The sequence below is a fragment of the Podarcis cretensis genome (genome assembly GCF_951804945.1).
Source record: "Podarcis cretensis genome assembly, chromosome: 2".
NCBI lineage: Eukaryota > Metazoa > Chordata > Lepidosauria > Squamata > Lacertidae > Podarcis > Podarcis cretensis.
The window spans coordinates 56,377,494-56,395,494 of NC_137171.1; the positions used below are offsets into that span (position 1 = coordinate 56,377,494).

An 18,001-nucleotide genomic window follows, 5' to 3' on the forward strand; every position below is an offset into this window, starting at 1 on the left:
ATGGGTTTCTAACTGCTCATTTGAACAATTATATTGTTTCCTTCCTGGCTTTTAGCTTGTGCTAATTCACACAAGCATTTTCTCTGGCCATCTGGAGGTTTATTTATTGTGTTGCAGCCTATGGCAAAAGTCAAGTGGAACTCTGTGTTATGAAAGGAACCAGCTCAGGGTTGGCTAACTCCTGCACTGGGATTTTCTGAAGATGCAAATTCTTTAAATGAATGCAGGGTAATATTCAGAGGTGTATTTCTGCTGGCATAGCAGCCATCCCATTAGCTGAAACCCTTGTTAATAGGGTAGTCAGTGGAACATTCAAAACCGATGGATGGTGTGCGGCGACATTTGCATGTGCAAAATATATGGGGCAACTGCGACTGTTATATATGACAGTTGAGCTTGTGCACTGCTGCTGGCACTGTTAAGGGTTAAGTTTGTTAGGAGTTTCTGGGAATTGTAACTCTGTGAAGGGCAAACTCCTGTGCCCAGAAATCTTTGAGGGCAAGAATGTGCTTTAAAGGTACGGTGTGTACACAGCCTGATAGTTGATGCCTCATAGGGGGAAATCAAAAAGGGGGGAGAGGCATTGTAATGGGTGCTAGAGTGAAATTTATTTATTTATTTATTACACATCTATACTGCCCTTCATCGGAGGATCACAGGGTGGGTTATATAATGTAAAAACACAAAAATACACAACATAGTAACAAACAGAAACCATAAAACCACGCATGCACACACAGTTTAAAAGGCCATAGATTGTTTAATTAGCCAAAGGCCTGAGAGAACAGGAATGTTTTTGCCTGGTGCCTAAAGATATGTCACAAAAGCGCCCGGCGAGCCTCCCTGGGGAGAGCACTCCACATGTGGAATGAATGGAAAGCTCTTCCATGTGAGGGGGGGAGGAGTATCATGTGATGATCACATGTACGCTTCACTGATTGCATTCACACATGTATGGAAACTGTACTTGTCCATGTGTGTGCAATGAAATGCACGTGTACATATCACACTGTTGGTTGCAGTCTGCATGCAGTTTGCAAAAGAGAGAGTTTGAAACAGTCCACAGAGGAGGACAATCCACAGTGGGAATGAAAGCATGCAGTTATGTGCAGGAGCATAAACTGCCATTCTTGGGTACATCATGGCAGGAGGGCAAAACTTGATACTGGAACAGGCACTGTGGGATTAATGGGATTTCCTCTGTTTATGCACACAGCCAAATTGCGCATCTTGAAGTGCCTGCAACGTGGACCCCCTCCCCAGTCCATCATAATGATGGAATTTCACTAGTTATAGCATAAATGCCAAATAATTGTAATGCCAATTTTTTTGAGGGGAGGAATAACTTAAAAGTTCTGCTGTTTGTTGTTAGTGTTGAAAGGACATCCATGTAGGCATTGATACAATGGGAATAAAAATAAACCGAGTTGAGGCTTTTGCTAAAACAGCAAGCTCAAGTCATTTGTATTCCCTTCCAGCGCCAGTGCCTTGAAACCTTGCCAGAAACTTGCTCTCAGTGGTTACTTGTGTTTCTATTGAGAGTAATTAGCTCGGAGGAAAATTGTTCCCGTGATAATGTTTGAACCACTCAGAATGCAAAACAAAGCACAAAAGTAAGCACTGCTCAGGTTTTGGCTTTTGTGTGGTGTCAAGAAATCGAAAATGTTGTTTCTATTAGGTGAATGGTGCAGGCAGTATATGCTGTATAATTGCTACCAGAAGCCAAGCTGGATGGGATTTGTGTAGGTTTAAAGCTGCCATTGGTGGTGTTCAAAAGCTTATCTGTTACTGTAGAGTTATTCAGGAGGAATTACAGTGATGACCAACACCTTTTATTTTCATGTATCGGGAATAGCTTAACTTCCCAAGCTCAAGTTGTCGTAGTTTGAGCTAACATAATATATAGAAATTCTTTTCTCACCATGGTTTGAGTGCATCCCTCCTGTAACATCTCCTCCTTCCCTTCTCAGATCTCTGAACAAAAATGTTGAACATTCTGCATTAGTTTCAAGCCCTTATGCAGCTCTGGCTATGGGGAGAAAGTAACGCATAAAATGAACTGGGCTGTGACCCATTTATCTGAGTGCTGCACAGTCTATCCTTGGAAAACATTTTTCGATTCAAAACTGGGTGTCTGGTGATACTGGATTCAGCAACCTGGCTTCCGCTCCCACCCCCCTCCATTACTTTTTCCAAGGACCAATACTAGTTTGAACATCAATCGCCATTCCCCTGTACCTTGGGAAGGCCCTCTCTCAAGCAAGAAGAGCTCGGTGTTTAGTTATTATGAAATATATTGTGGGAATTGTTCTGCATGTTGAAAATTAAATTTAAAATATTGTTCAGAACGGTTTGTTTTTTCACTATCATAAATTTTGGGTATGTTTGTGTAAGACAATGGAATGTGAATCCCACCCCCACCCCCTGCCAGCCCCAGTTGTTATGTAAGATTTTGCTGGAGCATCAGTGTGTTCTGTCTGCCTGTGACCTTAATGATGGCCTCTGGAAGGGCAGATCAATCCTAATTTAATTAGAGATGTAGCCAAACTGAACATCCATCCCTGCATGACCATGAAGCTTGCTAGGTGGCCCTGAGCAAGTCACGATCTCTCAACTTAATCCATCCTGCAGGGTTTTGTTGAGAGGATAAAATATAAATCTCTGCCCAATAGTGGCACAGACATGGATTCTTTAGTTTTGTTACATTCTCAGGGCTGATAACCGATATCTGCTGGGTAACTTGGTGCCCCTGAAGATATACAGTATACACTAAATGAAATGCATTCCTGTGCATACTTGGAAGCAAGGTCTAAGGACCTCCATGGAAGTCAATAGAAAGTTAGCATCCATACATACAGTTTGGCTGCCCATTACGTTGGCCGACTTTGATTTAGGTGCTGAATCACTTTCCTATCCTGTGATGCCAAAAGGGAGGGCAAAGAGTTGATTTGGTGCTCATAAAACATGGTTTAATAGCTACTTCACAACTGCACACCTGCTCTGACCCTATGGGAATTACAGTGCAAGCCTACATTTCTATACACAAGTAAGCCCCATTGAATTCAGTGGGACTTGCTCCAAGTTAAGTGTGTGTAGGACTGCAGACTTAGGATTTCACATTTTGAATGTTTTCATCTTCATTGCAATAGCTGGTTTAAAACTCTGTCTAGCTCTGAAACCAGGTAACCATAGTTTCCCAGTCTGGATGGAATGAGAAGGTATGGTTAGTTGAAAACTTCCCAGCTTACTGCAGTGTATGCCAAGGAGTGAAAAGGTGGCAAAATGACAGAGAGCATGAGCAAAGGGCTTGTGCATATATTGCCTTGTTTAAGCTGAGAAATGATTGTCAGAACCAGGCCATTATGTTACTTCTATGGGGGAGTTCTGAGCTTCCGTTTTAAATACCAGTAGTGATCATTGAATCCAAAGCTGTGGCTGGAATAACATTTGATTCTCAATACTTCCAGCACTCCCACAGAAACCCTGCATGACCTAAAAGCCAATGTCATATGGAATCCTGATGAATAAGGACTCTATCTCACACAAACACCCAGTAGTTAAGGTCTCATTATTAAGCCATTATTCATGGTTGCAGAACTGGAAGTGTGGAATGCATCTATTAAACATAATTGTAATTTAAGTGTGATAGGAAGAGTGTATCTCTGCTGCTTCTCTGCAACTCATCTTGGTCCCTTTCTCCTTACAGCTTGATGGGAGCAACTTGGAGCATAATTTTTCCCCTTGAGCCAGCAGCTTGTGTTTAAGCTCTGCCCTGCAGGGCTACAGTTGGGCTTCGGGATATTTAGCGACCCTTCTGAGCACGTGTGAAGCACCTTCTTGGTGCTTCTTTCATAGTTCGCATTGGGGATTTTGTTCTGGGTTTGTGTGTTCTGGGTTGTTCACTTTGAGATGGCTATATTGTGTGCCTGATGCCCTTAATACACACAACAGATGTTTGTTGGATTGAACACCCTTATGAAGCACGTCACTCTTCCTTGTCAACTGTTGACATTTCTAAACCTTTGTCCCACATTAGATTGTATGGGTTTGGGGTTTGTTTTTCATTTTTCTTTGGGAAGCTGCCTTCACTTCCCACACTATGTTTAAAACAAGCCAGCCCCTCTCCTCTCTCTACCCCCCTCACCCCCACGTTGCTAAATGCAAAGTGTGATGGAAGGAACTATTATAAGAAGCTGACAACTGATGTGGCACAATCTGGGGAGCTGGGCTTGTTCTGCTGGGCTCCTCCCCCCTGTGCTAATGGTTTTATGCTTCACCCTCAGCTGCTGAGGTTTGATGTAAAGCTCTTGAGATGATAGGGTGTTCTTGGCAAATAAAGGAGTTAGAAAAACATTTCAGAAATGTTACCAATAGCTGAGGCAACAGTGTGAGAAGAGGTCATGTGTCTCTCTCTCATTTCATAACAGACCACAACTGTGAAATGTTCTGTGGAGGACTGCTGTGGGAAAGTTGATGGCTGTGATTTCCCTTTTGAATTGCCTTGGAGCCGGCTTGGGATGCTTCCTACCTCACAAAAGGATATAGGGCAAATAATTCCTTTGCGGGAAAGGGATTTGAGCCAGAGCTGTGTTCTTAGATTTCCCACCACCACCACCGTGGAATTGGGATGACATGAGCCTCCCTAGATATTCTCTAGGAAAGGTGCCACATGTCATGTCCCCAAAGTGCCTGTTCTCCAATCACCATCCAACTAATTTAATTTGTTGGGCCGACAGCTTCCCTGAATGGATCTGCATGCATAGGCTGGTGCCTTAGCCAGATTAAAATCCATGGTTGCTGGGACCCTGCACTTCTCCTACAAAGGGTACAGGTCTTGTCTTGTCTTGTCTCTGATGCCCCTTAGTGCATCCTCCCAAGGGCAGCATGAGGGCAGGGATGGGGTTGTGTTGGCAGGGACAGATGGGAATTGTAGATCACGGTATCTGGGTATCACTAGGATGGTGAAGGCTGTTCTACCCTCTTCTTGAGCAGGGAGTTGGAGCACAGACATGGATCATCCCTACAGTTGCACAGCACTTTCCAGGTTGTCGTCGTCATCATCATCATCATCATCATAATTTATTATTTGTACCCCTCCCATCTGGCTGGGTTTCCCCAGCCACTCTGGCCGGCTTCAAACAAAGATTAAAAATACATTAAAATGTCACACATTAAAAGCTTCCCTAAACAGGGCTGCTTTCAGATGTATTCTAAAAGTCTGATAGTTGTTTTTCTCTTTGACATCTGGTGGGAGGGCGTTCCACAGGGTGGGTGCCACTACTGAGAAGGTCCTCTGCCTGGTTCCCTGTAGCTTTGCTTCTCACAGTGAGGAAACCACCAGTAGGCCCTTGGCGCTGGACCTCAGTGTCTGGGCAGAATGATGGGGATGGAGATGCTCCTTTAGGTATACCGGGCCGAGGCTGTTTAGGGCTTTAAAGGTCAGCACCAACACTTTGAATTGTGCTCGGAAATGTACTGGGAGCCAATGTAGGTCTTTCAGGACCAATTATGGTCTTGGCAGCCGCTCCCGGTCCTAGAACCTTAGAACTGCAGTGTGACTGATGCAATGCAACTTGCAAGCCCTTTCAACTGCTCCTTTCCTATCTCTAAACTTAGGGTGGGGAGAAGAGAGACGAGACTGGCACACATCATGTTTACCACTGCATGAGTGAATTTATGGATTCATGGCCCCTTTTTTTCCGCTGCTTGGCCCTGCGGATTTAAGGCACACATCACCTACATCTGAATGACTATATTTTATTTAATTTATTCATTTAATATATTTATATCCAAGGTGTGTTAACTCCAAAGATTTTTCAGAACTGCTTATGAAACAGACATTGAGATTAAAAGGGAAAACGCCAGAATATCAGCAACACAGGTAGTTATTAAATCCACATTAGCCATGTTCAGGGCGGCTTACTGCTAAGGAACTTGGTATATGATTGCAGCCTTAGCCTACATAATTGATACAGGGGTACATACAGAACCTTTGTCTTAGGCTGCAACAGGAGATATTTATTTATATTCTAGTGCAGACTTGTCTAAACCTGTGCCTGGGAGAGAACTTGAGTGAACAGGAGATGAAGGGCAGGACCACTCTTCCGCATTTGCACCAGAGATAAGTGGATAGTTTAGTCTTGGACCCGATTCCCCACTTGAACACAGTGCTTACCTTGGGCTGCTGCTTTTCTCCGACCTGCCCTACAGTTCTGCATGGATAAACCCTCTCTCACCTTGAATGTCTTGGAATGGTGGGCCTTGCGCAAAAATGTCTAAATTTCCAAGGATTTGTCTTAAGAGTTTTGAATGAACAACTGCTTAAGGATTTTGAAGTATTTAGATTTCAAATGTGTATCCTTGTGTTATTCTGTTGCCGAAGAGCTTTGGGACTGGTGGCGAAGGGTGCTTTTAGCTCCTCTGAAAGTGCGACTTGCTAACAGAACTGACTGTGGCCTTTCGTTTTCCAAACCAGACGCTGTTTATCTTTTCCAGCATGTACTCATTTGGGGAATGGAATTCTTGTTCTGCTGAAATCATGAACTTTCTCATCCTTAAGGTCATTCTGGAGGAAATGTCTTTCATTTTTTTGTTTCATGGTTTCCCTCTGTTTTTTCGCTGACTTCTCCAAGGTCCAACTTACGTTTGCAGGAGTGTGTTCTGTGCAGCAGTGATAAGAGGCCCAGTTAATTTGGTGTAACTGTGTCTGGCCTATGCCACTTGAGGCTGCAGATGGGAGGGCCCCCAGATTTCACCGCTCCTCCAAATAAAAATAAAAACAAATCTCTGAACATGACAGGGGGAATAGTGCTGGTATAACCTTCTTCCTTGTATGGTATTTTTCTAAGAACCGTAAAAAGATAAGTAAATAAATAAAGAGCCTGCCTGCTGAAGTGGCCCAGGTCCAAGACAGGTTTACCACTTTAGTGAGAACTAGACCAGAGCAAACCCTAATTTTGTTCCCTTGTGCTCTCGCAACATTAGGCTGCCTTGTATAAATACAGCAACAGATCAGAAAAACCTGATTAAGTGCAACATTCTTTCACTTTGTGTAGGGTGGGGGAGCATCATTCCTGAAGCCTTACCCATCTATACAAATACTTGGATGGCTATTCTTGCAGTGTGCACAAATTGACAGGGGTTAGAGTTTTGACCTGATCTGTTTATCTTTGGCTTATTTGCCTGGGCTAGAGAAGGGAAGATGTACCATAACTCTGATCTATAGATGTCTGTCAGGTTTTACCATGAATGCTTTTAGAAAACATTGGAAAGGATTCTGGCAGCGGGGCAGTGTAGAGATATTTGACTGCTGTAAAAATGTGATTCAGGCAAGAGAACTTCTAGAGATATTAATTAGCACCTCTTTCAATTTGTGCCAGGGGGAACAAAGGCCAGGGTTAAAAGAGACCTGCATAAATGTCAATATATACACACAGGGAGTTTCATATTTCCCCTGCTCCCATTTAATTCCTCTGCACTGTGTTGCTGTTCTCCTCTGGAGGGGTTTCCCTGGCACCTTCTTGAGGATCACATGGGGCTGTAGTGAGAAGGGGGGGGGCACAAAAAACTTCTACATGAACAAAATGCCATGCATAGCCTTTTAGATCCCATTCAAACTCTCCTCCCCAAATTTGGAGGAACTTGGAGTCTATCCTTTGTTTAGGTACGGAAAATATTATAATGCAAAATTCCAAAGGGTTTTTTAAGTACTTAAGGCATAATGTAATCCAAGCATGGCCAGTTAGAAATATGAGTTTGTATTTTGGTGTTGTATTGATGTGTACAATACTGTCCTCTTCTTTTATAGTCAAATACAGGTTGTTGTTTTTACTTTGCATTCATGCCTGCTATTGAAATTAAAAGCTCACCAAATGTCCTGTTTGTCAGTGTGGGAAAGAGAGAGCAGCTCTCCGCTGTCATGAATGGGATGGGCAACTGGGAGAGCATGTGTTTCTGGACTGAGCAGCTATTTCTTTCACAACGTAAGTTTTTAATACCTTGATCATCCTTCAGCTATGCTTAGCAATGAAGAAGTTGGAGATTGAGCAATCCAGCACATACCTAAGCAAAGATAAGTGACATATTGTTTGCTTTTTAAGGGTGAGTCCAGAAACAGCATTTAGATAAAGAGGCTCAAATGTAAGATCAGCTTGCTTGGTAAGAGCCCCAGCCCATTGAATTGCCTTCCATAAATATGCTGGGACTGTTGAGGAGAAGTCATTTTTGCCTTCCAGAGAACCCCATTTTGTCAGCATCAGAGAAGTGCTTCTAAAAGGTCTGAGTGGCATAATAAAGCTCTTGCTTTGCTGAGCAGAAGCAAAGATTTTCCTCTGAATGTTTGCTGTTCTAATGGGTACAGCAGAATATGAGGATGGGGTTGTTGTTTTTGATTAAAGGAAAATGAAACAGCAAAGTAATGGGTTGGAACTTGTGAGCTTGGTGGACCAATAAAGAGGTTGATTATCTTCACATTCCTAGTGAACTTTTTGCAACATTCAGTGTGCATTTAAAACACATGACTTCCCCCAAGGAATTGTGGGAATGGGAGTTTTTTCCTCACAGAACATAGTTACCAGCATCCTTAACAAGCTACATCCCAGGATTCTTTGGTGAAAACCATGTGCTTTAAAGGTGCCTCAAGTGTGCTTAAAAAGTGTGGTGTGGATCTGCCCACAGATGCCTGTAGTTAAAGGTATAAGAGGAGTATGAAATTTCTGTTGATGCATTGACTGGAGAAGGGTGGTGGGAGAATCAGAGAAGTCAATAAACATCCCACTCTGAAGTGGTTTACCTAGAGGCAGACTTTGGCCTTTCACTTTTCAGCGGCACATCATGAGAGGCCAAAAGTCGTCTCCCCCGGCCTCCTTCCTTTCTGTTCATTTCACTACATCATAGTCATGGCACGCTGCAGCGCCCCCTAGGCTCAGTACCCAGTGCGGTGGAACCAGTCATACTGCCCAAAACCCACCTCTGGTTTACCCATTTTGAAAGTTGTACAGTTTGTTACAGAAGCTTGAAACAAAGCTTGAAAGGTTTGGTTGCTGTGCACTCCAGATCAACAGAAGCAGCATTGCAACGAAGTTGTTCGGAAGATTCTCCCTCCTTCATTCCTGATCTGCATTCTGGGATTGTACTGCAGTTTGCAAATGAAGGAGCTGAAGAGAATGTTACCCTTCCTGTGTGTCCCACCCCCATCTGCTCAAGTTGGCTACGAGTGTTGCTTAGCACAGATGCAGTCTGGGTTTGGGATGCTTGAAAGCGTTTGTTCCTGAATGGTGAATGAACTGATTCTTAAACAGCTTCGTCTTCATCATCATCAAATGGCTGATAACTACTTAGTTTCTGACAACAAGAGTTCTGCTGCACAAAACGAATGGAACTTTGGATTTCACTGAACAAGCTGCTGTAATAACTTTAGAGGGCCATTGAACGGCCTACCAATATAAAGGTCACATTTGGCAATTCATTGTAGGCCAGAGGACCAGAGCTAATTAGCATACAGAGCTGCATGTAATTAATACAAACCATTGCCTCTAGGCCACCCAAATTCCTCAGCAGCTGCATGCAGCAGTCCTTCTTATGAGATATGTTTCTGCTCTGCTTACCCACACCCTGCCTTGTGAAACAGTTCTCAAACTATTCTCTCCCCCCCCCCACCTCACTCTGTGTCTCTGTTTCTGTCTCTCAACTCCTGGCTTGGATTATGATGTGACTGCTTAACCAGTGACAATGTATTTTGCCCAATTACTGTACAAAATACCCAATTTATCCTAATCCTGTCCTCTTTTTTTATCAGGGTCTGAATTATCCCACTGAGCCACAGGATGGGATAGTTTGCTAAGCTGTTAAAACCTTTCATTCAGGAAGCAAAGAAGTCCTATTTAAATCAATGCCATTCCTTTGGAACAGAATCAGAGTGTTTGAGGCATGTGCCACAGAAGGAAATGCGGAATGACTGAAGTAGTTTCTCTCCTGCTTTGCAGATGTTGTGGGACTGGAGGAGATCCTTAATTTCCCACTGAGCATATAGTTTTTCCAGTGCCTTAGTCCAATGTCTGGAAGTGGTGCTCAGACTCTTTGCTCATAGGCACAGTCTTTGCGCCTTTTTTCATATTGAAAGGCAGAAACTGGCTTCCCCTTGTGTCCTTAGCTGGTATGACAGAGGGCTTTCCCCTTTGTAGGTGCTCAGGCAACTGTGCATGAGGTTGTTCTGAGAAATATTTATAATGCAAACCTGGTGGTATATTAAGGTAGGGGTTGGCACACAACAGATTGGGATCTACTGGTGTATTTCCAGGGGGTTGCATTAGATCAGCAAGGGTTTTTCCTGACTCCCAGCTGTTCAAACATTAGCAACAACTAAATAACTCCCCTCCATCTAAATTAGGCTGTTGAAAGTAGAAAAATAACCAGGAATAGATATTTGTGTGAAAGGACTGTGCCCTCAGTTCAGTTCAGTTCTGATGTTGAAAAACAAATTTCCTAGGCTTGGAATGCCAAGTCAGAGGCACCCTGTTTTTTAAAAAATTTTAACCATGTGGCTTTTGCTGGTAGTTCTAATAGAAAACAAAGTTGATTTGACAACCATGAAGGCTTCCTACCCATGCATAAAGGCATTCTTGACACCTCTATAAAAGCTTGACAACAGTAAATGCACTTGCTTCACAATCAGTTCTGAACATCATATATTTATTGATGCCGGCAGGTTTCTTAAAATAAAAAAATTGTGTGTGTTGCACATGCTCACCCCAATGTAGCCTAGCAAGTCTATGATTCTTGAGTAGGGCCAAGGCAACCCACCCTTCCTCCATGAGTTCCCTCACCTCATGGACTGGGGGGGGGGGCAGTGGAAGCAGCCTTTCTGCAGCTGTAGCAAGTCTTTCAGTTCAAGAACTATATCATATCCTGTTTTTGAAACTGTATTCTGATGGGTCCTTGATTGCACTCTGCTGAAAGTACAGTCGTACCTTGGATCCCGAAGGCCTTGCGAGGCGGACATTTTGGCTCCCGTACGCCGCAAACCTAGAAGTGAGTGTTCCGGTTTGCAAACGTTCTTTGGAACCCGAATGTCCGAAGTGGCTTCCGCAGCTTCCTATTGGCTGCAGGAGCTTGCTGCAGCCAATCAGAAGCCGCACCTTGGTTTCCGAACGTTTTGGAAGTCAGACGGACTTCCGGAACGGATTCCATTTGACTTCCGAGGTACCACTGTATGTTTCATTTTTATTTATTTATTAAATTTATAAACCACCCTTCACCCAAAGTTCGCAGAGCAGTTTACAACATAAAAATGCAAATGGAAAACACAAAATACATAATATAATAGCAAAAAACCCAAATAGCCTAATAGCTCCCCCTCCCACAAACATATTTTAAAGACCATAGATTGTTTAACCAGCCAAAGGTTTGCTTGAAGAGGAACATTTTCCCCTGGTACCATGGACGGGAGATGCCTCCCCCTTCAAAACTGTGCATATGAGGAGGTGGCTATAGAGCATGCAGGTTCAGCTGTAATAGAAGACATGTCACAATGCTCTAGATCTCGGGACTTCAGCCTGCCCTGACAATTCATGCCAAGAGTTTAGTGGTCTGAATATTCTGACCTGCAGCTGTGCTCTAATTGGGCACCCTGAGTGACATTAACTGAGTCACAGATTTCCCTACCGGTAAAGTAATCAATGGATCCTATAGAGTGCCCTATATCTCAGAAATAGTTACAGTAGGCCAACAAGCCTAGCTGTTCTTTATAAAAATGAATGAACGTCACGCTGTGTGGAATGTTCCATCTTCGCAAGTGTATCAGCTTGCCAGCAGAACAATGTCTCCCCCTCTCCTGCACGCTGCTCTGGGGTTCTCCTGACCCCCAAGGATGGCCCAATACATCTGGGCACCAGAGACGAACCAGAAAATGGTGCCTCCTGCCAGAGAAGAAGAAGGAGTGAAGATCTCCATCAGGAACAAGGGGGAGAGTGAAGACCAACATCGGGAACAAATGAAGGAATCAAATCAACCTTACCTGGTGGTTGAAGTGGGAATCAAAATCTCTCATGGTGCTGGGGGGAAAGGGCCCTCTCTGAATCACACTGGGCAGGTGGAGACCCCAGGCAGCCCCTGCCATTTCCTGCCCAGGCATGGGAAGAGACCAGCAGTGCCTCCTGTCACTATAGATGTGGCATTGGATGTGCTGCTGAGGAGGTGGCAGATCTGACCTCCAAGGAGCACATTGCACCTGGCAATGCATTCCTTGAAGGCTGGATCCTCTGCCCCAATGGATCCTGCTGCCTGAGGCAGTTGCCTCACTTTGCCTCATGGGTGTGCTGGCCCTGTCTGATGCACACCCCTGGCTCCTTTTGACCATTCAGAACCTATGCCACATGGGCAGGTAACTAGTGTGAACACCTGGCCAGGAGTTTGGAAGACCCAATACACCCTCTGAGGCAGAAATAGGCAGTTGATAGAAATGGCAAGCAGGATTCCCCAAATTTTCCTGCCAGGAAGAACCTTTCCTGTGGATTCTGGAGATGATGTGCCTCACTCAAGGGAAATGGAGGCATGAGGAACCAGTCTTTTTCTTCACATTGACAACATGGGCATGTGGCAGTTTCCTGTGTGTTAGGTATAAAGCTTTGCCTAGAGAGCTTGCTTACTTGCTCTGGCACACCTTTTTAGAATTAAAGGCCCTACATGGGGTCAAATGAGAGGACACTTAAATGTCAGCTGTTGTTGTTGTTGTTGTTGTTTAGTCGTTTAGTCGTGTCCGACATTTCGTGACCCCATGGACCAGAGCATGCCAGGCACTCCTGTCTTCCACTGCCTCCAGCAGTTTGGTCAAACTCATATTTGTAGCTTTGAGAACACTGTCCAACCATCTCGTCCTCTGTCGCCCCCTTCTCCTTGTGCCCTCCATCTTTCCCAGCATCAGGTTCTTTTACAGGGAGTCTTCTCTTCTCATGAGTTGGCCAAAGTATTGGAGTTTCAGCTTCAGGATCTGTCCTTCTAGTAGGAGACTAGATTTTTATTGGGCAGTGAGTAAAAGGCTTTCGAATCAAGGGCTTAATAACTAAAGGCTCTTTAGAGCACAATCAACAAACTAATTAGGTGGGTCTGGTCTTGCTGAGGCAGCACATCTAAAGTAGCTTATAAACAAAAGGCCAGTCAGCTGATTATAGTCTTAGTAAAGATTCAAACACATTTCTCCCTTTTGTTTGGTTTAGTTCCTTTGTGCAGTGTGTCAAAGACTATCATTTTCAGTTCCAAGCCCTTCTTGATTAGTTCATGTGCTGCAGTATTTCAGATATGTTGTCTTGTTGTTTTTTTCCTGCCCAAGGTGTGTAAGGTTTGTCTATCTTACTTATTTGTCGCATTTGTATCCTGCCTTTCCACCAAATTGTCTCAAGGCTGCTAACAGCAGTGGCAAATGTTGCAAGTATTGTGTTTCTTGGTATCCACCATAGGAGTCAACTCCTAGGGTCTGATGTCCCTTCGCCCTGCCTCCCATTGAAATATTTGAAGGGGCCGACACCCACCCACCCCAGAGTTGATGGGCTCTGGCATTCAAATGGTGTTCGTGTGCTGGGTCTTGTGATTGATTATAGTGACAGACTGTTCCTGACTCATCCCAAGAGATGTCCATGCAAGAACTGGAGTGGGGTTTCTATTGCCAGATGTGACTGGCTCTCCCACGTGCAGGAGTTGATCCACCTGAATAAGTCTGTGGATTGCTGGACCAAGGCCACTGATTGAGCTTTTATTGACAACTGATTCTTCTGTTCTTTCTACTTCAGTCACAAGAATTGTTTGTTTGGAATCGGATGGAAAACTACAACAGTAAGGCCACCGTTGACTTTCTCGGTGGTTTTACAGTATTAATTTTTGAGAAATGGGCTGAGTAATGCAGTCTCCTTTTTGGCTGCTACTCAGAAGCAACTGTGAACATATTAGAAGAGGAGGGGAAGCATAAAATAACTCCCAAAGCACATATTATCTTTTCATCTTCCCGTTTTTGGATTGTCTTGGTTTTGCGATTTGGCTTGTCTGAGACAGAGCTTTCTTATAAACTCATAATACTGATTCTGGCTGTTGCCTAGGAACATGTCTCTGGTCTTTCGGGGCATTCATATTCTAATCATAGCTCTCTGGCAAAACCTTGTTTACTTCCTTTCCAGGCAGTGTCAATGACACAGCCTTCAAAGGTTTTGGTTTTATGTTTATAACTTGTCTTTCATTTATGCTTTAGAGAGGGTGGGTGTGAGGAACATATCAGCCCTAGGCAATTTTCATTAAGAATACAGACTGCCAGCTGAAGTGATTGGATAGTCCTTAATTCACATTTTGTATTTCGATAGTAAAAGCAGGCTTGTAATAAGTCACTCACCTGGCTTCCTTTGGTGAGGAGGAACAGACTTCAGATGACCATGAAGAGAAGCTTCTGTAAAATGGAAAAGATCTAGTTCTTTTCTCCCCACCTCCAGCACAAATGAATTAAGGGCCAAACTAAGTTCCTAGGAAGCTGTCTTGTATCCAGTCAGACTACTAGCCTATCCAGCTCAGTACTGTATGCACTGAATGGAAATGGCTCCCTAGGGTTTCAGACAGGGAACCTTTACCTGGAGAGGCCAGGGATTGAACCTGGGACCTTTTGCATGCAAAGCTGATGCTCTACCACTGAGCTACATGGCACAAGCATGTAATAGTGCATTTTTAAAAAAGTTATTATTTTGTACATCTCAGCCTTCTTCCCTTTTAGAGCACTGGGTAGCTAATGACACACTGTCAATAAAAGCAGCATAAAGCAGAACATAAATTATAATGACTAACTTACAAAAAGACAGTAGCAATACATATCTATAGAATACATCAGCTGCTGAAGAGGAGTGAAATTGTGACTGCAGCATATAGGAAGGAGGATTTAATCCTTTTCCTGTATGTTGCAGTCCTGCTAAAAACCTCTGCCACCATCCTTCCATCCCTCAAGCTGAAATTGGCCTTGGAACAGAAACTTCCAATCGTGCCAGCAGTGAGTTTTGAGTGTGTGGCTTACATCAGGGCGGTTGTGGTTGGGGAATAGTTAGACACCCCCTCGCTGTGCAATATTCTCTCCCTGCCTGATGTCATTTTCTTGCTCTCCCCTCTCCATCCCCTCCTTGAGATTTAAGGATATCTTTTTTTAAATGATACTGTAGTCAGTGGTGTCCAAACCTTTTTCAAAGAGGGCCAGATTTGCTGAAAGTTATTGACCTTTTTTAAAGGATTGAAGTTGTTGAGCTTTTTTAAAGGATTTTACCCCAGAAATAAACTTCCACAACTAACTGGATTAGGCCCCTGAAACAGACTTTGGACAGGCCTGCCTTAGATGTTCACATTCATTTAATATTTGAGCCTACCATACGTATGTGGAGCAGGTTTTCAGGCTACCCAGTTTTTCTGGGCTAGTAACCTTTGTGAACACACTTGCACTGTGCATCAGCCCCACTTGCCATGTATTTGCTGAACCCCTATATTATGCCCACTAAGTCAGTGTTTCCCAACCTTGTGCCTCCAGCTGTTTTTGGACTACAATTCCCATCATCCCTTGCCACTGGTCTTGCTAGTCAGGGATGATGGGAGTTGTAGTTCAAAAACAGCTGGAGGCACAAGGTTGGGAAACACTGCACTAAGTCATGCTGGCCACATGACCCGGAAGCTGTACGCCGGCTCCCTTGGCCAATAAAGCGAGATGAGCGCTGCAACCCCAGAGTCAGCCACAACTGGACCTAATGGTCAGGGGTCCCTTTACCTTTACCTATATTATGTCCGCACAAAGAAATCCTATGTACAAGTGTGTGTGCACGTGCCCATTGGCGCAGGATCCCTCTTCACATTGAAGAGCTCTGCTTAGGGAGAAGGGAGCTTAACTGCAACTTCCAGCTTGGGTGGCGTGCTAAGTGATACCATAACGTGGCTTACTGTGTTACACAAACAGGGAGTCCTGAAGTGATTTACTGGAACAGCATCATACAAAATATACAGCTTTGAGTGATGGCTTCAATTTCTGCTGACAAACGCAGTAGGTGTAGATGAGTTTTTAAAATGTTGATGGTGATAGTGGAGTAAACTGTTGTGGTCAGCCAGGGCTGTCTTAAGCATATGTGGCGCCGGGGTGCAAAGATCCACTTGGCGCCCCCCCCCCCAGTTGCCCAGTCCCAGGTGCGTAGGAGGGCGGAGCCGGCTGCCCACCTCAGCATCTCACTGGCTTGGTCGCCCCCGAACTCACGGCACAGAGCTGCCTGCACAGAAGAGCCTGCTACAGCGCTCTGACCGACGAGCGGGCTCTTCCCCGGACTCTTGGGCCCCGGACTCTAGGCCTGGCGCCCCTGAGAGCCCAGCGCCCAGGTGTCCTTCATTCCTAGTGCCTATGGGAAAGACGGCCCTGTGGTCAGGATATTTCCCTACCCTGAAATCCTGTCTGGAGACACTCTGTGCTGTTCTTCATTTGGGGGAGGAAAAGGGAGCGGGAGCACAAATGTCTATCAATATGTTCCGTAAAAAAAGATGAGATCATTTCAAAAAAAGAGCTTGAATAGCAGAGTTCTGTCACAGCCAAGAAAGTTGTTTTTGGTGTTTCTTCTCTTGCCTTTTAAAATAAAGGGAGTGTGTGCTTAGTCTTTTGAAAGAGGACATTAAAATGCTTGAGTTGGTCTTAAGTTGAACAACAAGTTAATCTTTTGTTTAGTAATCTTGGAGAGAAGTCTCAAGGCTTCAAGTCCTCCACTGGAATAAAATTTAAAATTGGCAGCCAGTGAAGGTTTTCATAAACACTTAGCTTCTGTAGACTGTTCTGCCTGATGGAACATCAAGACAGGATTTATGCGGGTGGGAACGGAGAAACTCAATCCAGAAGCATCAGTGTTTGTACATTTCCTACTCTCAGTTAACCTCCATATAGTTTTGAGGGATTAGAAGCCTTCCTCAGTTTTCACGTAAGTAGACCCATAGGGTAGTCCTTCTGGAACAGTTCTCCAAATTGTTACCTGTGGAGCTACCAAACCACTGCGATCCTGATAATAAAATTATCATTAAATGAAAGGTGTTTGCAGAGAAGTGGGTGGACAACTTTTAAAATAATAGATGAGGGAAGTTCCTCTTTTGATTTCAGATGGGAGTTGAAATTCAACAACATCTGGAAGGCCACCCCTGGTTTAATGTTACAGATAACGCCTGTGTTGATTCAGAGGACAAGCACTCAAACATGTACAATCGGGGTTACCAACTGGGTGCCTGCAACTTCTTTGCTAATGCGACAGTATATGGAGATTTGTTTTGGGGTGAGGAACCCATTTCGTCCCATTTTTTATAGTGAAAAAAAAATCTGACTTTTGTGAAAGATCTGGAATGGATATACTTGATATTTTCAGTAGTGTGGCATGTGTACAAGTGCCATCTCACTTTTTGTGGAGTAGGGATGGTTTAGGTGACAGTCTGTTTCAAGGCCACTTCTCTTTGACCAGAGATGGCAGATAGCGACAACAGCAGAGAGTCAAAGTAGTGCCCATGACAGCGATCCTTATCCTCAGACAAAATTTCCTCACGGTAGCCAGGTTCACTATAGCTCAGGCAGACATATAGGTCCTCTTCTAATCCTCTATTCTCCCTCCAGATCAGTACTCCAAAATAGTAGGCATTAAATAAATAGCATCTGCCCTCATGCACATGCTTATAACTCCATTTACTGGCTGGAGGAGCGCAAGACGGCGTTAGGGGTGTGACCTACAGCCATGGAACTTTTCTCAACTTGGTCATTTGGTGTAGAAAGGAAAACCTCGCCCTCTAATAGTGACATATAAGCAAAGGTGCAGAGAGTCAGCTACCAAACCCACTCTTTAAACCGCCGGCTCAAACAGTAACTATTCCACTATAAATGGAAAGTGTGGAAAGACCCCCAAGATACCGCCGTAACAAGAAAACCTGGTGTGGTCGCAGATGGCGAGGTGAGTGATGTGCAGCCCCCACCACCTTCGCGCCCCCC

The 18,001-nt window shown here is 44.2% G+C and overlaps 1 protein-coding gene across 5 annotated transcripts in view; it reads left to right on the plus strand.

Annotated features, from left to right (window-relative positions):
- The window catches only part of SEPTIN8 (septin 8), a gene marked incomplete at its 3' end in the record, with an annotated part of 53,225 nt that overhangs the window by 2,802 nt on the left and 32,422 nt on the right, over positions 1-18,001 (plus strand). The window lies entirely within an intron of this gene.